This window comes from Macaca fascicularis, chromosome 12 (assembly GCF_037993035.2).
Source record: "Macaca fascicularis isolate 582-1 chromosome 12, T2T-MFA8v1.1".
Lineage (NCBI taxonomy): Eukaryota > Metazoa > Chordata > Mammalia > Primates > Cercopithecidae > Macaca > Macaca fascicularis.
The window spans coordinates 37,173,058-37,196,971 of record NC_088386.1 but is presented as its reverse complement, the minus strand read 5'-3'; the positions used below and the strand labels follow the sequence as shown (position 1 = coordinate 37,196,971).

Sequence of the window (23,914 nt, the reverse complement as noted above, 5' to 3'; positions counted from 1 at the left end):
GTTTGTCTTTCCTGGTTGCCTGTGGTTGGCAACCCTGATGTGCATTATAATCATCTGGGGAACTTAAAACCCTACTGGGGACCCAATCAGTGTCTCTAGGAAGAGAGACCAGGTATCAGTAATTTTTTAAAGCTCCCCAGATGATTCTAATGTGAAGCCAGGATGGGAAATATTGTTTTTTTATTTCTGTCTTCATGCTTATGTATAGGATTTAGACTGTTTACAGATAAACTTCTTCCCAATTCCTGTGGGTTAAGTAGGATTGTGATGAAGGAAAGACAGAATGAGAGAAGAGAATAAATTATCTCTGCTCTTCAAATAAGAGTAGCTAACTCTGTTAACACATCCTCTAATTCCGTGTTTCTCAAGGTATGACTTTGCAGTACCTGCACCAAAATAACTCTGGGTCCTGGTTTAAAATACAACATATTGAGCCCAGCCGCAAACCTTCATAATAATTTCATTAGGAATGGGGCAGGGGCAGAAATCCAAATTTTTATTAAATACCGTAAAGAACTTCATGTACTCAAAATTTGAAAATCACTGCTCTAAGTTAATGCCCTAAGCTCTTTTTTTTTCTTTCTGAAATTTCTTCACAAACATACTGCAGTTGCTATTGAATAATTTCTATTTGGAATATGCTACAGCTCAGTCAAATAATCAGAGAAATTAAAGAAGAGGTTTAATAGAGTATGGAAATCTAGCTACCGAACATGGCTTGAAGATAGGTGGATTTGAAAACCCATTTACCATTTTGATTGACCCAACTGTTTCAATCTTTCAAAAAGCAAAAATAGTCCAACTCTTTTTTCTTTTTTAAGTGTACAACCGATTTTGTAATGTCTGGATCTCACTTAAAGAACAAGTGAGCCCTTTAGGTTTCATTGATATTTTCTCAGGAACACCTTTCCCTGATTCTTGGGTCCATTAGGCCAACCTGCTATTGGTTTTCTGAGCATCCTGTACAGCAGTCACCATTCTTTATTGTTATCCTCTGTATACTTGTCTAAACTTTCTACCTGGTAAGATGTGCGAGAGCAGGATTTTCTTTTGTCTTGCTCCCCACTGTTTTTCCAGCACCTAGAGACTCTATACTCCACAGAAGCACTCCCTGAGTGAATTTTAAGTGCCCCCTACCTCGCCACCCTCCACCACCAAAAAACGTTTAAATGTGCTTGGGAATGTAAGCACCAAGTAAGAATGCTTTCATGCAGTCACCGACCTTTAAGCTTTTCTCTGCAGAAGCAGCAACCGTCCTTCCAAGAGATGACTTTTAGCTCCTCTAGCTCCTACTCTGCTACCTCCTCACCAAATTTAATACTATACAGCTCAGAAACAGAGAATGTTGGTGCTAAACATGAAGATAGAAGCACCATAAGCAAAAGCTAGCATTAGCATCATGATAGTAACCCTGATATTAAAGTGTACAACAGTGCTGGGTGCTGTACCTTCCTCCTGGTGATGTACTGTGGGTTTCACCACCTAGTCTTCTTCTAGTTTTGAATGCCATTTGTAGCCACTTTCACAGAAATGGAGCCAATTATTTCTTATAGAATAAAATCTGTAGTTTTGTAGTCTATTGATGACTTTTAATTCTTTTCAAGCATGTTTGATGTTGTTCAGGTGGCTGAGTAGCACCACATGCAGCATTACCAATCAGGCTTATGGGATCTAGCCTGGTATACAAGTCCCATATGACATTACCCATGGATCTAACCTGGTATACAAGTCCCATATGATGTTACACATTTTGCTACCATCTTTTCTGGAAAACATTCTCATTTATTGTTATCTTTTTTTTTTTTTTTTTTTTTGAGACGGAGTCTCGCTCTGTCGCCCAGGCTGGAGTGCAGTGATTGTTATCTTTACATTTAACTCTCTATATTTACTTTCCAGTGCTTCTCAGGTAGTCTAATATTTGCTTCTGAAATAAATTGTATTCTCGATGCACGTTTCAATGTAATATGAAAGTAACAAATGTCATATTTACTGCCTCTTTCCAGAACATTAACAAGGAGAGTAAATGAGATTGAACCTAACAGCAACCCTCTACCTATGAGATGGGAATGCTGTATGAATTCGGTGACTTACTGTGTTTTATGATCCTTATTTTATAAACCCTTAGCTAATAGTCCAGCTAGTACACATTCATTTTTAAGTTAAAATGCATGCGGTGACAAATTTTTTGCTGATTACTGTTTATTTTTTAATTACTAAAATAATGTAGAGAAGAAATGACTGTTTTATCAACTATAAATTTCTAATTTTGAAAGAATGCCATGTAAAATATAATATGACTTAAAAATGGTAAAATAATATGTGTTATGTTTAAACATGTCTGGTTAACAAAAATAAAAAAAAAGATATGTTTATTTATAAAAATGACTGCCCTTAAAATTAAGAAAACTGACCTATCTTATTTTTTATAAGGACAGTTCTACAATACACAAAAGGTTATTATTACATTACCTTGTTATTATAGATTTTTCTGCATGTTTATTTTAACATCGCCTATGTCTTTTAACTATTGCCCATTACCAGGTGGTAAACCATTAATGTCCGTCTTTGAAGGTGTCATTCAAATATAAAAACAGTCACCCATATCCCCTCTCAGTTAGTGGTCACCAAACCAACTTCTACATATTTAGTTTCTTAATCTTCCCTCAAAATTGAATCTCTCCAGCTATTTAATCACTACAGTGGTTCCTTCTCATTGTCTGCTGAGAAATTATGGGGAAAATTGATGTATTATATCTTAATATTCTTACTACTAAAATTTCAAAATAGCAGGTTGTAATGTGACTGCTTATAGCTGTATATTTTGGTGAGGCATCTAGTATTCAGAGTTGTTCTAAGTCTTCAGTTGCACCCCCGTTAATAATTTAAATTGTCCAGAATGGAAAACCAGAATTAATAATGTGGAGATTAAATTCTTTATCAAAAACAATGTAAACATAAGTTTAAAGAAAAATCACAAGGTATGTTTTGTATATGGCTGCACAATTATTTATTTTATTCAATATTAAAAGTAACTGATACAATTTCTGCCTTTCTTTTTGTATTTTTTTTTACTTATTTTTTATTTTTTTATTTTTTTATTTTTTATTTTTTATTTTTTTTACTAGGCAAAGAACTTTATTAACCTTTGTTTCAAACTTGATTCCCAGGCTTCTTCGGCTTAATTAGCTGCAAAGAATGAATTGTGTATAAGCAAAAACTGAAAAGAGCTGCAGTGTCCAAGGGGCTTGGGCTTAAAAATATTAGAGATCTAGATTTTATCAGATCCATAAACAAAAATTTCTTAAAAAGCAGTCATAATATAAAATAGCAGCTCCCAGTAACTTCTTCAAGTTTTATCTTCAGAAGTTGACTCAATTCAGTTTGCCTCATTCTTGGAAGCCTCATTTAAATTATCCACAATATCTGGAACTTCATCATCATCATCCTCTCCAGTAGCAAGTGGTGCTTTTCCATCCACAGATTGTTTGGGCAGAGCTTCGGCCAGTCTCCTTAAACTAGTCAGACTATCTGCGCCAAGCTGGTTTAAGATGCTGGGTAGCATTTCTGTCAACTGCTTCGTCTCAGCATGGCCTGTAATGGTGAAAGTGTTCGCTGCCAGAGATGCCTGAACTTTAGGGTTGTTAAAGTGGATCACTGTTCCTTGGTTTGTAAACATATTCACCTCTTCAATACCGGAGATATTGTTTACTCCTAACTTCTTTAAGGAGAACTGAAGTTTTTATCATCTGCTGTGGCTGTTCTATGAACCACCTTCTTCTTTCTGCGAGCAGTTCCTTTCCCACCAATGCGCACTTGTGCCTGCAGTTTGGCGAGTTTTTCCTGGTTCATGATTGTTTCTTTCATCTTGTCGGAGCGAATAAGGGGCCGCGCGGGGGCCTAGGGTTGGTGCTCAAGGGGTCTCTGGTGGACCAGCTGAGATTAGGCGCACACACGCGGGGACGCAAGATGGCAGCTAAAGGAAGAATTTCTGCTTTTCATCATGATTATTCGATGATTTCATGTGATTCTGTTGTATGAGTACTTTATTGATCATTTACAATTGTATTTTAAATGTCAAATAAGCACCCTATATTTGATTTTAGATTTATTTCAACAATATAGTACTTCCTACTCTAAGCCTACTTTTAGTAGGAATTTATCTTTTCTCATGGTTGTACTGAGTCTGCTGAAAATGCAAGATGAGAGAAGAAGAATAAATTAGTAAAGTTGTATCTGGAACACTCTTGCAAGTAAACCATGAGTTGAGTTATTTGATTAAGGAAAACATTATATTAAAGGGTATTTGTGCTTTATAGATTTGTAAAAAGCAAGGCTATGATATATAACATATTTTTCACAAGGTAGAAATACAGGTAGTTCAAGGAGAACTAAATACATTCTATCTTATTCGTTATTTCAATCCATAGACAGAATTTTCGTCCATAAAATGGAAGATATTCTGCTTATAATACAAGATAAGTAAGAGAATATATAGGCCGCAGCTAGTTTTCTGGTAGAATTTGACAGTAACATTGAATCAACTATTTTTACAATGTTTTCAGCTGACCTGGTCTCTGGGCTTTTGAATACGATGTTATTTAGGACCTCATCTGGTTTTGCTTTGTTTTGCTTTACATTACAGTGGCGTCAAAATTACTAAGGGGATATATATGTTTTTGTGGTGAGGATGATTGAGGACATGGTCATTGTTTAGGCTGTGCTGCTTTTATTTATAGTAACGTCGGGATGAAGTCAGAGAAACCTGGTACAAATCAGCTTTATCACATATCAAGGGCATGAAAATTCCAAGTTAAATCATTTCTAAACCTTCCTCGTCTTCAAAGTGGGGATAACAATACTTATTTTATAAATTTGTTGTGAAGATCAAGTGATTTAGTCTCCATGAAGAACTTGTTGCAGCACCTTATGACATTATTATCACTATTAGGCAATATTGCAATGACCCTTTTAAAGTAGGTCAGGCATATTTCCATGTTAGGTTGGTGGGAATTTTCCAAGAGGGTAGAATAAAACTTATCTTTTCATATTTTTATATAAAGGCAGTAAATTTACCCCAGGAGGCATCAGAATATGCCAAATTGCCTTGTATATATTATACACCTCCTCAAGTGACAGGATTGGATTGAAATTGAGGCAGGATAAATGGTAAATGCAGCAGCTGTAGACAATTATAGTTAATAAAGGCAAGTATGGGAAAAAATAAATGGCGTGAAAGGAGGGATAGTTTGCATGGTGCAAATTAAAAAGTTCATTGTGAACAATCATTCCACAATGTGGCAATGCTGGCATTAAATAATCAAGCATCATTTTTTAAAGTATTATTGAATGGAGAACTTAGAGGAATGTTACCTTACTTATTTAATCTGCTGAAAAGAGACATAGATAATTAAAAAAAAAAAAAAAACTATCTAAAGAATACCAAAGATGATGAGTGTGTAGAACAAAGCCTGTGAAAAATCATGCAGCAAGAGAAATAAAAGACAGAAATGGAATGTAATCATCGCTGGAATAAGAGGTGCAGAAAATAAGTAACAAGATGCCTTTCTCATCCATTGTCATTTGGTAGCTCCTTTCCTGTTAATTTTTGTAAGAATTATATCTTTATGTTCATTGTGCTTTCTAAAGAGCACCATTCGTTCCCAAGAGATATCTAAAAGAGAAAATTGTACTTTTTTTTTTTTTTTTTTTTTTTGAAACAACCTAATGATCATGAGCCCAAATTCTTCAAAATGTGATTTTAGAGATTTCCTAATCATGGGGACACAGGAATACCATGAGGTCAAACTGAATGATTTTTAAATCTTGAATCAATCACAAACTAGCCATGAGATTTAATTTTCCTATCGATAAAATAAGAGTGATTGTTGGGATGAGTAAATTATTGATACACAAGAAGTTCTCAGAACAGAGCTTCGCGCATTATGCACTCAGGCCACCATGATTGTGGCACGAAGGCTGGGTCACTAGGGCAGGCTCACTCACAGTCACCTGTGTGCCAAGGACTCTCTTAGGCCAGGTCTTCCTCAGTGCCCTCCCTCCCCTTTCACTTTCATTTATCCGACTTCTGCTTCTCTCCCAAGGTCCAGCCTTTTCTACTCTGAAAGGTACATGGTGCAGTGGTAAAGCTGGAAAGAACATCAAAGTTGTAGAATCCTAATATGTCATTTTGCAGGTGAAGAAACCAAGGCTTAGAGAGGTAGAGGCAGAGGGAGAGGAGGAGGGAGGAGAAAGGGAGAGAAATAGTAGACCTTGGACCACTTAGCTTAGGAATTTACATTCCGCGATCTTGTGCTGCACTCGACATTCTCAGAGTTTCCCTCTTTTTGTCAAACTGCGGAGTTTGGATAGGTATTTGGACTCCAATTTCTAGTTCAATTTATTCGTGTTTTTAGGCAACCTGGACAAACTTCTCAATTCGCATGGCTTCTATTTCCTCCCCAAACTCCATCTACAACCTGAATGTCTTCTGTACTCTAGAAGGCTTTATCCATCTACAGAGTTTGGATAGGTATTTGGGGCAGCAAATTCAAGAGAATGTGGGAAAAGCAGAGTGAATCTAAAACTCCAAGAGGACTGAGGAGGGGCATTGATACGAATCCCTTAGAAATAAGTTATTTAAGTAGAAAGCAAAATAGGGAAGGACTAAATAAGAAAGAAACAAATGATCTGTCTGTATAAGGCTAAATCTAGTACTCCTTGAAAATTTGCACACAATCTGCCCAAAGCACTGTGCTGCTGGAGGCCATTGCAGCTCAGTAACCAACACAGCAGTTTCCACATTCCACTGAAATACTGGGAATAATTTGAATTATTATTATTATTCAAATTCATGTAAATCTATAGTTAATATATACATTATATATTTATATTTTAATAATTCTTACTAAAAATAATTTTAGATTTTATAGTGCATACCATTAACTAATATCTTTAATAAATTTGGGTATGGTTATAGATTAAAATAAGCTTTGATTTAATCTTACTACCAGAGGTGCCCAGTTACAGCATGTTGACAAATCCTTTCATTTCGCAGATGTTGCCAGAAGACTGATGCCCACATTGTGATTTATTTTTTGTCAGAATGGAGAATTGAATTGACAGATATTTTCTGAGCAATAATTACAGACAAGAAAAAATGCTAATTGCTAAAAAAGTAATGGGGAGGTAGGACAAAAAGACTCTACTTTCAAGAAGCTTACAATTTAGGGAGCAATAGAGACAGAAAAAGCAGCAAGATACTTGCTTAGGAAGCCTGGTAAATGTGTGACCTCCATAGTGGCAAAGTTCCCTGTACTTAGAAGAGCTCTTTACTTGGTTAAATGCTCTTCTAACACCCTCTTGAAATTCTTGGTAATTTTTGAACAATGGGTCTCTCATTTTCCTTTGGCACTGAGCCTCACAAATTATGTACAGCCATGTGTTGCATAATGACAGACTGCATATATGACAGTGATTTTGTAAGATTATAATATTTTTACTGTATTTTTTCTATGTTTAGATACACAAATACTTCCCATTGTATTACAGTTGCTGAGAGTGTTAAGTACAGTAACATAATGTACAGATTTGTGGCTCAGGAGCATCAGGCTGCACCATATAGCCTAGGTGTGTAGTAGGCTGCACCATCTAGGTTTGTGTAAGTACGTTCTATGACGTTTGCACAATGGCAAAATGACCTAAGCACACGTTTCTCAGAACATATCCCCCTCTTGAAGGGACTCATGACTCTAGTGGGTCCTGAGTACTCTGACAAGTACTGCGGTAGGTTAAGAACAGGGGCAATGGAAGCCCTTAGGCTATAAAGGTAAGTCACCAGTCTCTAGATGAAGCTGAATGCCAGAGAAAGCTTCTCCTGGGAAACAATGACAAAATCATGCTGAAAGGATGAGTAGGAATTGGTCAAGTGGAACAAAGAATAGGACAAAAGGAGTTACAGGATGAGGAAACAGTTTATTCAAAGTCCTTGTGGTGAGCAAAAGCATAGGAAATTCACAGTAGTTTAGTGTACTTGAATTTTAGAGTAAAAGTTATGGATAAGTAAGAGATGGAAAAGGGCCCAGATCATAGAACATCATGCGATTCTTCATATAGATACTTATTCTATTTTGAGAGGATTGAAGTCATTGAATGATTTTATGTAGAGGAGTGAGTTTATCAAATGCCAGTTTTAGAAAAGTTACTCTTAGTTGCTCTATAGAAAAATCAATGGAGGGAGTAGTTGAATTGTATTTCTATTAATCTAAACAAGGAAAGATGACTTGAATCCAGCTCTGCCAGAGGAGTTACAGAATTCAGACAATGTGCTGGTGAACAGGATTTCTGAAGGAAGGGATGAGGAGTCAGGCATAATGACTATATTGTCATTTGGAAAAAAGAAAGGATATTCATGATGTTTGCTGAGATATCATCTATAAGACAAGTGTCAGACTTATGCAAAAAATTATAAGTTCCATGTTAGAAATACTGAATTCAAGTTGTCTATATGATGTTCACATGGAGAGGTCCAGGGCAGACAGATAAAGGATTCTAGAGTATAGAAGACAATTACATTGAAGATGGAGTTTGGGGAGGAAATAGAAGCCATATGAATTGAGAAGTTTGCCCAGGCTGCCTAGAAACAAATAAGCAGAAATTGGAAGCAACCAAAATCATACATACAGGTGTTCCAAAGAATAGAAAAATTAATAGTGGCAAATACTGCTAAGAAGTCTAGATGCAGCTCCTGGAGTTATTATCATGCAGTACAGAAATGAATTGACCCCTGCATTTGCTTTGACATACTGAAAGCACAGGATCCTTCAGGGCTGGGATCATGCCTATTATTCTATGGCAGACCTTAAGGTATCTGACAAAATGCCTTGCAACGTGTGTGTGTGTGTGTGTGTGTGTGTGTGTGTGTGTGTGTGAGTGTGTGTGTGTGTGTGGCCGATTATCTGGCCAACTTTTTTTTTTTTTCCTTTTCTTCTTAAGCAGAAGAGAAATTCTGTTTCCATCTGGTCACTGGGATAGTTCAGCCTACAGTACAGCATCATAAATTCTGGGCCTAAATCAGAGGAACACTAGAAAATAATATTTCAAGTTCCCTTATGCTGCTGTACTGAATATTCATTATAGTAATACATTTCTTCCTCAAAATAGAGGAGTCATTCCTAGCTGCTTAGTATTTTTCAGCTGCCGTCTAATAGGAATATAAATGGACCAGGTTAATGAAAACCTGCTGAGGCCATCTATTAGGTAAAGTCAACAGTAACAAAGTCCTTTCAGTAATTACTTACTCCCTTTCTTGACCCATTCATTTTCCTGCCTTTTATTTAGGAAGTCAGTTCTTCAAGTCTGTCTAGTACTCCATTCTTAGAAATGCCAGAACATCAATAAAGTGTTGGCTTCCCCCTGAAGAAATTAAATTAAATTACATTTGCTCTCAGAATGTATCTTTCGTCCCCCTGTATGTCTCATGTGGTCCTGATGGTGCACCTCATTAAAAAACTCACTGTAATAGAGGGGAGACTCCCTGAAAGAGGAGGAAATAAAGAATACACCTTTCCTTTTTATATGATGGACACCAGCTGAATGCAAATTAGCTCAGAATCAAGCTGCAGGAAGGGTGTATTCTTAATTGATGGCTAAAATTTGTCTCTAGAAATTAATATTTTATATCATAATTTGACACAAACTCTGATACCAGAGTTTGGTATCAGAGTGCTAGTTTTAGGCTCAATAATAATTATGGAATTTGCAAAGATAAGAACAGAATCCCTAGTTATTGATGTCAGCTACCCAAATATATACCACTCTTATCTAACATTATATTTCTTAGTTTATTTGCAGTTGACTCCAACTGTACCTGATCCTCTTCCATATGAACCAGGTTGTAAAACTGAAATACAAATTTCGAGCAAGAAAGAGTCCCCAATGACTAGTGTTTTTATATTTTCAATTATATATGTGTGTGTGTGTGTATGTATATGTATGTGTGTATATATATATGTAATCCCTTTTCTGGATTTGGTGTATTTTTCCTTGTAAAATTACAATTAACTTGAACATATGGGACACCTGTACCACAGCATGGAGTAAAAATTCAAAGGGACATAATTAATTGGAATACCAAGAAGCAGCATGCTTGTAAAGCATAATAAAATTCAATTTAATTTTAGCCTAATTTATGTTCTAAATATATGAAAGGTGAAGATGACTGAAAAAGCAGTTGGAAGTCAAACTTTTGCCTTCAAGCTATGTATTGAAATTCATTGACACAGCAATTCTTGTAAAAGCATAGATCAAACTTATAAAGTAGGAAGGAATATAGCTACATAATAATGGGAGAAAATGTCTCCTGCATTGCTATGTTTACCTTGTGAAAGACTTGTAACCTTTTTTAAAATTAAAGTCTTCCAAGTATTTACAAGAGTAAATAATGCTTTTACTATCTCCATATTTTATATTTATTGTAGCTGTCAGAAATCCTATAGAAAATTTACATTTCAATCAGTCTTTTTATACTGGAGAAAATAATATTTTCATAATAAATTTTTGTAGCTTGTTTAAAAATAAGTCAGCTGACTGGTATTTATTCTCTCCTAAAATAGATATTTATGAGGCAGAAAACCCTGCTGGCTTAAAATTTAAATGTGTACTAAATTAGACAACCTTTATCAAGGAAATTTTCTAAGTTATGATGAGAAAAAGAAAATTTCTATCACTAATTAATCACTGATAAAAGATAAGAAAATAGCCTATTATCTCAGATTAAATTTGTCTTTTAAAGATCTTGAGCTGTTTATTTTGAGTTTTGTCTTTCTAAATAATTTCCCTCATATACACAAAATACAATAAAGCAAGTGATACATATTTGCTACAAAGTGGTAGCTACACTCTAAAGGATATAAATCATGTATGTGTTTATAATTGATGTGTAAAGATTGTTTTTCTCCTTATTATAGATTGTTTTTCCCCTTATCTACATATGCAGAATGGAGTTTGTTTGTGTTTTCTGTAGCCATGACATTAGTGGACACAGGATAGTGTTTTGAGGCAGAGTGACCTGAATTAGAACCCTGAATCTGCCTCTTATTAGCAAGTCTACCTTGGATAAATTACCAATCGTTTTGCATTTTCCTTAATTCCTCCTTGTCTTGGTTGTATTATGAGGAATAGTAATGATATATACAAAATGCCCAGAAGGTGATTAACACAAATAAATTTATTTGTACAATACATGCTAATATGACATCAAAGACGAAGGGAAAACAATGGCAAAAATGGTAACAGAAGTCAGTATTTGTAACACCTGTGATTCAGCCAGGAAATTCCTTAGGGAAAAGTTAGGTTGCAAACAGGGCTAGATGGCACTTTAATTGATAGCATCTACAGTCGATTCTGATTTTTATTATTTTATTGTGAAAACTGACAGTTAAAGGACAAGGAATTGGAAATAGTCAAAAGCCAGATATGATCTTGAACTGCATATGAACTGGGATAAGAAAGGTGGCAGATTAATAATTTCTCTATCACTGAGTAGATAAGTGTTTAATTATTACCCATCCATCCTAGGTAAAGGAAGGAGAGGTATTTGATAGCCCTGTTTCTTTCCATGACTTCTCAATTGAAACAGTTTTTGATACATAGACATAATGACTTTAACTGTGCTAGAAAGGCGGATATCTTAAGGTGGCAGTTTATTGAAGTGGACAAGACTTGTTTCTGGAATGAGATTACATGGGTTGAAATTCTCAACTACTTACCAATTGTTTGACTTTCCATAAATCATATAACCTCTATGGGCCTCAGTTTCTTTAATTAAAAATGAGATATGTGCTTTCATTTTCATCATTATTATGAGACTTAAATGACACTTTCTGGCCTCAACTTGCTTGACTTCATATTTCTGTAGCACTATTATTTGTTATTTGATTTCACAAAAGTTACTTAACATCTATATCTCAGGTTTTTAAAAATATGTAATATTAATAATTAGTATGAATAAATAGTATTAGAACATGGATTTTAGGGTAGTTGTAAGGATCACATGTGTAAATCCATATAGGGTACTTAGACCAGTGTTTGGCATATTTTTTCTGCCCAATAGCTATTAACTGTTATTAATGTAAACACATGAAGAGAACATAGCCTATGTTTATGTAATATACATGTGAGAATAGGAGTGTGTGTGTATACATTTATATGTACAAATTTGAACTAACACATGTGTGTCAGAAAGAAAATCGACAGGGAAAAAAGTTGGAATTCCTTGTATTTGTTCTAATTTGTATAATCCTAGCCCATGACTTCATGCTGACACTTTGCTTTGTCTTTTGGATGGCCTAACCTACATTAACATGTACGCAGAACATTTCGAAAGTTTTATTTTCAAAAATCATAATTTATTAATAAACAAAGATTTAAAAAATTGGAATTGCAAAATTATGTTTGAGCAAATGTTTTTATAGAGAACTTACCCAAACAGAGTAACCAGTAGGCCCTCTATTTAAAAATGTCCAAATTCCTGAATCATTTACTAACCATGCTTTAATTCTGTGAACCATAAACTATAAATATGCCAGGTCAGTTCTCAACCAGATGTCTTACTATGGAAGTTTAATTGGTAGAATTGATTATTTCAGACTATCTTCTAGCCTGCAGAACTGCTAAAAATCCTATTTTTTTTAGCAGAAATTTCTTGAAAAATTTCTGAAAATTTTTCAAGAAAAATTTTCTTGGTCTATATGGAAATTTCTTGGTCTATATCATAATCACAAGGGTAAAAATAAAATTATATTTTAAGAGATGAAATGCGAACATAGAACAGGAGAAGTTTCTATTAACCTATTAATGCTTTACTACTCTGCCTTAATGAAAATCAAAACAAAACTTTTATTCGACTGACTTTATGTGGTCAAGAACCAACAGCTATGAAATATCAATAAATTGCTAAGGTGTAAAATAATTTAGTATTGTTTTCTGGTGCAAACTACAAGATGAAAACATGGCTATGTATCAAATTCAACAATAATATAGCTAATTAATTGATTATAAATTTTGGAACCATTCATTCATCTTTAAAATCAGAATATTTCGCTTACTTGTCTCACAAACTTGTTATAAAATATAACTGGGTAATGATGATAAAGTCAGATTTTTGTTAAGAGTAAATAACCTATTAACATTATCTAGATTGTTTTCAATTTGGTGAACTGTATTGTCCAAACTGTGGCATCTCTGATTATGACAAAATAGCATAAAAGTTCACGACTGAGTTTTGTAGAGTGTTTTTAACCCACTTGCCCAAAATGAATGTTAGGACAATCGGAGTTGTTATTGCATTTAATCAAAGGTAGAATCTGAGTTTTTATTATTTTTAGAATTACACTTATCTTTCTTAGTCTTTCTGTTGCTTATAACAGAATACCTGAAACTATACAATTTTTAAATGATATAATTTATTTCTTGCAGTTATAGAGGCTGAGAAGTTCCATCTTGAGGGGCCACATCAGGTGAGAGCCTTCTTGCTGGTGGAAAGTTTCTGAAGAGTCTTAAGACAGTTTAGAGCATCACATGGCTAGGGGGCTGAGCATGCTAACATGCCAGCTCAGGTCTGTCTTACTATTCCTATAAAGCTACCAGTTCCCCTCCCATGATAACCCATTATGCCTTTAATCTACTGACGGATAAACCTTTTTATTAAGGCAGAGCCCTCATGATCCAATCACCTCTGAAAAGTCTCATCTTTTAATACTGCCACGTTGGGGATGAAGTTTCAACATGAGTTTGGAAGGAGACCTTCAAACCATAAGATTGTCTATATTGCAAAAATATGAAGATTTGTCTGAGAGTATGGCAGAAGCTGTTTTCTCTCCAGATTCAGAAAGCAGCAACATGGTATAGTAGATCAACTGTGAGCCCACTGATGACAACTGCCGTAGTCATTTATAAGACCATTAGACTATTAATAAAATGTCCTATAAAACAATTATAATAATATATGTGTTATAAACCATTGTTAGAACTAGCTAAGGTATGTATATGTAGCACACAGCTATCTCAGGGACACAGGGATAGTCTTCAACATGTCTAATCATAATTATTAACATTGGACTGACCCAAACATTTATATTTTATTATTACTTCCTTTTTATGTCATATATAAGCACATTACTATATGACACATGACATATATTTATGCTATCAATGAAAGTAAGTTATCATGAGTTTTTGAGCTTTGTGAACCTTTATTTTAAAATAGTGGTTAACATATTTTAGGGTCTGAAAATTAGATGTAGAGCATTGCATCTATCAGAGATTATTAAGAAAATATAAAATTACATGAAAAAATCTTCAAATGACAGTTCAGAGGGTCAAAATTTAATATGAACATTAAAAATACATATCCTGGTAATTTTCAATTGCCTCTAGGTATAACCGAATTATTCTGCATTGTTTTCCATATGAAAACATGTGGTGTTTACCTGCGAAATTGTTTGGATAAATGCAGTGAATGTACTTGAATGTTTTACAGTGCTGTTCCAACTGGAAACTACTCTATGTCATATTTGTTTTATGTAGGAAAATAATCTCTGACCAAGAAAAAAAGATATTGTATTAGTTTTCTATTTCTGGGGGCTGAAATCAGCCCACTAACTTATTTCTTCTGGAGACTGCAGGAAAGAATCTATTCCTTGTGTTTTCCATCTTCTAGAAGATGCCAGCATTCCTTGGCTTGTGCCATATCACTTCAATCTCTCCTTCTGTCATCACATTGTTTCTCTTTGCCTGATCTTTCTACATCCCTGTTAAAAGAATCCTTATGATTACATTTGGCTCACCTAGATAATCCAGGATAATCTTCTCATAATAAAATCTTTAACTTAATCTCATTTGCAAAATTCCTTTTCCATTAAGGTAACATTTACAGGCTCTAGAAATTAAGATGGGTATTTAATCAGTTTAATATGGTCCACCCTCTGACCTCAATGGATTTACATCTATCCACATGCAAAATACATTAAAATCATCCCAACATTCACAAAAATCTTAATCCAATTACAACATCAACTTAAAGTCCCAAATCTCATCTAAGTTTTGTCAGATCAGAAGTCCCAAATATAATCATCTAAATCATATAATTCAAGTATAATTGAAATCTTGCATGATCTCGCCTGGGACAAAATTTCACTCCATCTGTAGACTGATGAAACTAGAAAACCAATTGTCTGCACTCGAAATACAATGAATGGTGTGACAGGAATGATATATAAGTTACAGATACTCCTATTTTAAAAAGAAGAAGAGGAAGAAAACAAAGGAAAAAGAAAAAGGAGTTATTGGTCCCAAGCAAATTTAGCTATATACCTTTGTAGAAATACAAATAAAACTCTATTAAGCTTTAAGACCTGGGAATAATGCGGTGTGGCTCTTGCCTGCATCATCTGGGAGTGCAGCTCTGCCCTGTGAGTCATTCTCTCCCTTTTCTTGAAAGGTAGGTGTGCTTGCACCTGAGCAGTTCTATCAGGCTTTTCCCTCCTGCGTAAGTTTGGGAGTCTGGCAGCCTTTTTTCATTCTGTCCTATCTATCTCTTTCAATTCAAGCTGGCAGTGTTCCTGGTGACAAAACATGCTTAAGAATCTCTTGGCTCTCCCATGTATATCACAAAGATTTGCTCCATTAGTCAAGAGGCTCCTCCAAAGAGCTTTCCTAAATAATCCCATCTTTCTTCCTGGGTTTTGCTGAGATGACTAAGGAATTCATCAGCTGCTTGCCCAATCTCCTCACAGAGTCCTCTCTGTTCAATTTTATTTTTATTTTTATTTTTTTTTTAACTTTAAGTTCTGGGATACATGTGTGGAATGTGCAGGTTTGTTACATAGGTATACACATGCCATGGTGGTTTGCTGCACCCATCAAATCGTCATCTATATTAGGTATTTCTCCTAATGCTGTCCCTCCCCTAGTCCCCCAACCCATGACAGGCTCTGGTGTGTGATGTTCCCCCTCCCTATGTCCATGTGTTCTCATTGTTCAACTTCTACTTATGAGCAAGAACATGCAGTGTTTGGTTTTCTGTTCCTGTGTTAGCTTGCTGAGAGTGATGGTTTCCGGCTTCATTTATGTCCCTGCAATGGACATGAACTCATCCTTTTTTATGGCTGCATAATATTCCATGGTGTATATGTGCCACATTTTCGTTATCCATTCTATCATTGACAGGCATTTGGGTTGGTTCCAAGTCTTTGCTATAGTGAACAGTGCTGCAATAAATATACATGTGTAAGTGTCTTTATAGTAGAATGATTTATAATCCTTTGGGTATATACCCAGTAATGGGATTGCTGGGTCAATTGGTATTTCTGGTACTAGATCCTTGAGGTATTGCCACACTGTCTTCCACAATGGTTGACCTAATTTACACTCCCACCAACAGTGTAAAAGCTTTCCTATTTCTCCACATTCTCTCCAGCATCTGTTGTTTCCTGACTTTTTAATGACCGCCATTCTAACTGGTGTGAGATGGTATCTCATTGTGGTTTTGATTTGCATTTCTCTGTTCTTGAATACTCTGTAGTTTTTATCCTTTTAAGCCACTAGCAAAGGTTGTGGAACCACATATTTGTCTTTTTTTGTTGTTTTTTGAGACGGAGTGTCGCTCTGTCGCCCAGGCTGGAGTGCAGTGGCGCCATCTCTGCTCACTGCAAGCTCCACCTCCTGGGTTCACACCATTCTCCTGCCTCAGCCTCCTGAGTAGCTGGGACTACGGGTGCCCGCCACCATGCCCGGCTAATTTTTTGTATTTTTAGTAGAGATGGGGTTTCACCTTGTTAGCCAGGATGGTCTGGATCTCCTGACCTTGTGATCCACCCACCTTGGCCTCCCAAAGTGCTGGGATTACAGGCGTGAGCCACTGCGCCCGGCCTGTCTTTCTAGTCTAAAGCACATTCTCCTGCCAATGTATCTCCTAATTTTAGCATCTTTTGCAATCAAGATAAACTGATAATTTAACAAATCATAAAGTATTGGTTCCTTGTTGCTAAACAGTTCTTCCCTCAATTTATTTCTTTCCTTTTGCATTTTACAATAAGCAACAAGAGGAAGCCAGGCCCACCTTTAACCCTTTGCTTGAAAATCTCCTGGGCTAAATACCCAAGTTCACTGCTGACAAGTTTTGTTTCCACTTATAACCATAGGGCACAATTCAGCTGTTTCCTGCCGCTATGTAACAAGGGTCCATTATCCCCTAGTTTTAAATAACATGTCCCTAATTTCCTTCTGAGCTCTCAGCAGCAGCATATTTAAAATCTATATTTTTCACCAACATTCTGTTTATGATAATTTAGGTTTTCTGTAAGATGATGTAAGTTTCCTGTACCATGCTCCTCAGTTTCTTGTAAGCCCTCACAAGCAGTGCCTTTAACATTCAGATTTCTACTAACAGCCTGTTCAAAGAAATGGAGGCTTTTAAAATCCTGTTCCTCAAAATTTGTTCAGCTTTTTCCCATTACCAAATTCTAAAGCAGCTTCTACAGGTTTAATATTTGTGACAGCAGCACACCACTTCCAGTATCAAAATCTGTATTAGGTTCCTGTTGCTGGGGGTTAAACTCAAAGTATCAGTAGAACTGTGCCTTCTGGAGGCTCCAGAAGAGATATTTCACCTTATGCTTTACAGCTTCTAGAGCCTACCAGCATTCCTAGGCTTGTGTTCACATCACACATGCAGGATGCAAAGACCAGCAGGAGCTCCCCGTCCACATTTAGAAATAATTATAAGTAGATGCTATACACCAAATATTGAATCTATTTGCAACATAAAAGGGAGGACCACAGTAAAGTCAAGTTTATTGTTATTCACATTATGAATCTTAAATAAGGAAAAGTTTCTAAATACAAAAAACTCTGAATATTCTTTATATTTCAAGGAGTCTAACATTATCTTAAGACACAGATAAGCAGTTCTTTTGTTCCACATCCCATTAAATATGTTATCCAATCAAGTAAGTTATGTAAGAAAACCCTTCTATCCCCAAATGCCTAAGCAGGTTGTATTCAATTATATTTATCATTTTAAAAGTACCCATGCACTCGAAAAGTTTCCTAATCATTCAGTCTTTTTCCAACATGGGAATGGAGCCTAGTTACATGAAAGCTGAGGGAAAGTTTTCCACTTGTTCAGCAGAGGTATATTTTGTAAAGGGAATATTATTAGAGCTGAACCAAAATAGAACTTCTGTATTCATAGAATATTCTTTTTCTCTTACTTCATTTAATTCCTGACTGTCAGGTCAATTGTTAGTATTACATATTAAGGGGGTAATTATAAAACCAATTGCTTGGTGCTCTCCTAGAAATCCTTTTTTTTTTTTTTTTTTTTTTTTTTTTTACCATCTACTTATAATTTTCCTGACATCCTCTTCTCTGATTTTTTAAAATTGTACTTCTAATAAATTAAATAGTGCATATAAGTAATGCTAGTTAATAAAAACCTGGGCTAAGAAGAATTGCAAATACTATTGCATTTTCTTTTTCTCTAACCAATCTCTTGCATTCTAGTCCATCACCATCTCCATTTTCTATATCCCTAAACCCAAAGGGACACCCAGTGCTATCAAGGCACCCAATTGAACATACACACACGTTCCCCCCTTACTTTTCTCTTATTTTATTTCTGTTCACTTTTGCTTCAAAATTATTTCTGTCTCTGAACCTGAAAAGAAGCAAGCTAGTTAAAGCAAGAATTGAGAGTACAAAGACAGTGATATCAAAGAGATGTTAATCCTCCACACAGTCTGGCTGCATTGAGGATATTTCTCTTTGTGTAGTAGAAAACTGGAAATAGCTGAGTCTATTGGAACTCTTCTTTCCCAAATTCTATTGAACTGAAGAGTAGGAAATTTAGAAATAGTAAGATTTGGGAGATAATTTAATTTAATCCACTACTTTTCTGAAAAGGATATCCAGAGGAATTCAGGGACTTGCCCACGATAGATAGTGCCAGGACTAGAATTTGAGCTTAATGACTCTATCAAGTATTCTTCCGGCTGCATCTTATATCCTTAGTCAAGTTAAGAATAAAATAAACTTTGTTCTGACTTTTCACCTTTATGTCTTAGATGATTTCTTTCCTAAATCTTACCTTCGGGAATCCAAATATAATATAGATCAGCAGAATGTACTTAGTGACAAATCTTAATACTCTAATAATAAAACACACATAAAGTCACAGGAAAAAGTTAAAGAAATTATTGAATGATAAAAAATAAATTATTAAAATTGCCTTTTTTTGTCCTAGATAATTTTGAAAACTCTAGGATTGGTTTGTTGTTGTTGTGTTAGCCAGGTTCTCATATTACTTAGCCTTTCTGAGACTTGAGTTTTTCTTTTATTTACCAAGAAAATTTACAGTACATTTAATCAATAAAATATGTGTATATATATATGTGTGTGTGTGTGTATGTATTTTTTTTTTTTTTTTTTTGAGACAAACTATTGCTCTGTCACTCAGGCTGGAGTGCAGTGGTGCGATCATGGTTCACAGCAGCCTCAACCTCCTTGGCACAAAAATCCTCCCACCTCAGCCTCCAAGGAGCTGGGACTATAGGCGAATGCCGTCACACCTGGATAACTTTTTATATTTTTTGTTGAGACAGGGTTTCCCCATGTTGCGCAGGCTGGTCTCAAACTCCTGAGCTCAAGCAATCCACCCACCTAAGCCTTTCAAAGTGCTGAATTACAGGCATGAGCCACTGAGCCCGGCCAATAATATTTTTAAGATTATGAAAGTTTCTATTTGTCTTAGATAACTGAGTTTGTAGCAAAATGCAATGCACCGTTTTCTTACAGTTAGGCTTAGCATTTAAATACTTGAATGAAAGCACATTAAGCAAAAATACTATCCCAATCTTCTCAAACTACTAGATTATATTTTTAATAAAATATATTAGTTATTGCTACCAGCATTTCTTTCATAAATAATTAGGCAGATTGCTAACACCATAGATTCAAATGTCTCTGCAATACTTCCCAGAAATTTTGCAACTTTTCTCTATTGCGCTCTCACTCTCATTTTCTGCAAATACTGTTTCATAGCTTCTCTCCCATCTTCAGATTGCAAACTGTCCCTTCTGTTCCCTCTATTTTTGTGGATGTGCCTCATACTTTCAATTTGTCACAGAGTCCTAAGTTGAAAATATTTTTTCTGCATCTGTACCAATCTTATCTTTTCATCTTGCATTATAGTGGGAGAAATGTATGCCCTGGTAATGACTGTAATTTTACATTTCATTTCAGAAGTCACCTTGGGAAGGATTCCATTTCTTCCTAGGTTCCCAAGGACTTCTTTTTGGGAAGAAGTTTCCCTCTTCTTTTACCAATTTATTTGCTCAACTTTCTTTTTCTATGTTAGCACAAATTATTCTCATTATTATCCACACATATTCTAGCTTTTTCTATTTAAAATGTAATAAAAAATAAAGCAATAACTTCTTTCTTGACTTCACAATTCTTCAGCTATCTGTAATATTTTGCTGTTTTACATCATCAAACTTCTTGAAAGTGTTTGCTACAAACACTGTCTTTACCTGATTTTGATTCAAAATTCTCAAAGTTTAAAATATTATGAAATATCTTTAATATATTGAAAAGCAAAGAGAATAATATAACACATAGCTATATGCCCACCCTCTCCAGGTTTAACTAATATTGACATTTTGTGAAATTTTCTTAGGCTCATTTCTCCCAAAGAAATATTATAATACACATATGGCTAAAGCCCACCTCATTTAGTTTCATTCTTTCATTCCAGAGGTTGACTATTAAGATAGATATATATGCTTTCCACACTAATATTTATAGTTTACAATATTTGTACCTATTCGTAAATAATATATAGTATTATTTGTATCTCATATCGATATAAAAGTATAATTTTATCTTTTATTGTATCTATATAAATTATATCAAAGTATTAGTATACTTTTGTACTTTATGTTAATATATGCAAATCTACATTGCTTATGTTACCATTAGTGTTCTAAAACATGAATATATCAAAATTTATTTATCCATTCACATGTTAATGGATATTTAGTTTGTCCAGCTTTTCATTCTTATAAGCAACCCTCAGTGTGCTTGCTTATTTGTATTTCGTTGCTCACATAAAAGTGTTTCTTTAGAAGAGGGATTGGTAGCCCACGGGTACAGCATCTTCAACTTTACTAGAGATAGTCAAATTGGTTTTCAAAGAAGTTAAACCAATTTAAACTCCTATCATCAGAACATGAATATGTTTTCATTCTCCATATACTTAAATAATACTCCTTATAATCAGACTTTTAGATTTTGTTTATTTGAAGAGTATAAAATCGTTCCTATATTTGTTATTTATTACTGCATAACAAATTTCCAAAATGTAATGACTTAAAACTGAAACATTTGTCTTACAGTTTTTGTGGATTACGATTCCAGGCTTGGCCTAAATACGTATGTCTGCCTCAAGTTCTTTCATACACTGCAATTAAGGTGTTAGCCAGGGCTAGGTTCTTGTCTGAAGGTTCTATTGGGGAAGATTCACCCAGGCTTACTCCTGTGTTATTAACAGGATTCAGTCTCTAATGCCTGTTATACAGAGGGTCTCAGATTCTCACTGGCTGTTGGAAAGGGGCCTCCCTCAGTTCTTTGCCACAAGCACAATTCTATAGGGCAGCGACAGTATGGCAGTTGGTTTCATTCAAAGCAAGAAAGAGAGTTAGAAAGCATGAGCAAGAGAATAGTCACAGCCTTTTGGTAACCTTACCTCAGAAAAAGATGTCTCAATACGGCTTTTTATATTATATTCATTAGTAGCAAGTTACTAGGTCCATCCACATACAAGAGGCCGGAGTTTCATAGGAGCATGAATACCAAGGAGTGGGTATCATCTAAGGCCATCTTAGAAGCGGCCATCTTAGAAGCTACATGAATACCACTGTATTTCATGTGTCACTGTCACGTTTTTCTGACTATTAATTGGACATCTTTTCATGTGTTTTTAGCATTAAGATTCCTGTTTTAGGAATCACCTATTGATATTTTTTTCTACTTTTCCGTTGAATAATGTTTGTTTTATTCTTAATATGTAGATATTCTTTGAGTATTCTGAATACTAATTTTGGTTAGTTTTATAAGTTGGAGCCAGTTCATTCTTCAACCAACTTGAATTTGATATACTTTCTCTCCCATTTCTTCTATCCCCATTGACAAAAACACTCCTGTTAGGTCATCATTGATTTTCATATTGTCAAATTCAATGAATGCCTTTCAGAGCCCATCTTAATTGACTCGTTGGCAACATTCAATATAGATGAATAGTTTCATTCATTTATCATTAAAACATACTTTTCTTTTGTTTCAACTCTATGTCAGATATACTATTTGTTCTTGACTTTCCTGACAGTGTCATATATTGGTTTTTCCCTCACATTATGGCTATTTGGCAGACTCTTTTGTTGGTATTTCTACCTCTACTTCACCTCGAAATGTCTATATTCATTCAGATTATAGCTGATATTCTTTTCCTCCTGATTTTGTTGGGTTTCATAGACAAACATTGATTATGATGACAATAATACTCAGGTTTATATTCCTTCAACTGTATCACCAATATTCTATAAATACATAATTTGTTCACTTGGATTTGTCACAAACCTCTCAAACTTTATGGGCCTAAGTCTGAAATTTTGAATATCCTTATTCCTCAGTTGTCTGAAGGTCACAAATACCATCTTCCTTCATCCAGTGGTAATATTGGAAAACTAGGAAATATCTCTTACATCCCCTTGTCCCTATAAATATCAAGTCTTGTGTATACCACCTTCTCAAACCTCTTGGATTCATATATACCTCTCCATCTCTACAGCTGTCAGCTTAGCCAAGCTATCTGCTTGTTTCTCCAAGGCTAGGTGATGGTCTCCCATTTCCATTTTGCTTATGTTTTCTAATGCTTTTAAGAAAAAGAAAAATATGGCCAAGCGTGGTGGCTCATGCCTGTAATCCCAGCACTTTGGGAGGCCAAGGCGGGCGGATCACCTGAGGTCGGGAGTTTGAGAACAGCCTGAACAACATGGAGAAACCCCGTCTCTACTAAAAATACAAAATTAACTGGACATGGTGGCACATGCCTGTAATCCCAGCTACTCGGGAGGCTGAGGCAGGAGAATCGCTTGAACCCAGGAGGTGGAGGTTGCGGTGAAATGAGACTGCACCATTGCAGTCCAGTCTGGGCAACAAGAGTGAAATTCTGTCTCCAAAAAAAAAAAAGAAAGAAAAGAAAAATGCGTTTAAAACTCATGGCACGTGTTTTTAATGTAAAAATAATGGCATAACTCCCCTGTAATAATGTTCCCAAAGATTTCTAAAGCACTTGAATAAGATTTTCAATCCTCAGTGATAGAACTTCAATGACAAACTTTGCACAATAGGGTTTAACATAATTTTCTGGCATAATCAGTTTCCTGCCTCAGTTTCCGTTCACTCGATTTCTCTAACTACCCTGGGTTTCTCTTTTTCTGTAAAACTCCAAATGACTTTCAGGCTCAATTTTTTGAAACTTAAATTTCATTGTTCATGAAGAAGTTTTCTCCCATTTTCCTGTGGAATTTGTATTCATTCTTCAGGTATCAGTTGAAATGTCACTTCTTTAAGAAATTATTTCTTTCTCTTCCTGCCTGGACTAAATAGTCTAGTGTCTGTTTCCATAACATTATTTAGTTTCCTTCATAAGAGTTATCACAGCTGTAGTTATATAATAATCTATAGTTATTTTGTAGTTATTTTAGTTAATATCCGCATCATCCACAGACTATAGTTACACAAAAACAAAACTCAAATCTCTAGTAGTTTTGCATCTCTAAATTCTAGAATATTGCTT

General features: G+C 35.1%; 1 protein-coding gene and 1 pseudogene across 3 annotated transcripts in view; one reads left to right on the top strand and one right to left on the bottom strand.

Annotated features, from left to right (window-relative positions):
- LRP1B (LDL receptor related protein 1B) overlaps positions 1-23,914 on the top strand; it is a 1,954,889-nt gene that overhangs the window by 447,888 nt on the left and 1,483,087 nt on the right. The gene's annotated exons all lie outside the window — the stretch shown is intronic.
- LOC102131498 (transcription factor BTF3 pseudogene) lies at positions 3,050-3,980 on the bottom strand (annotated as a pseudogene).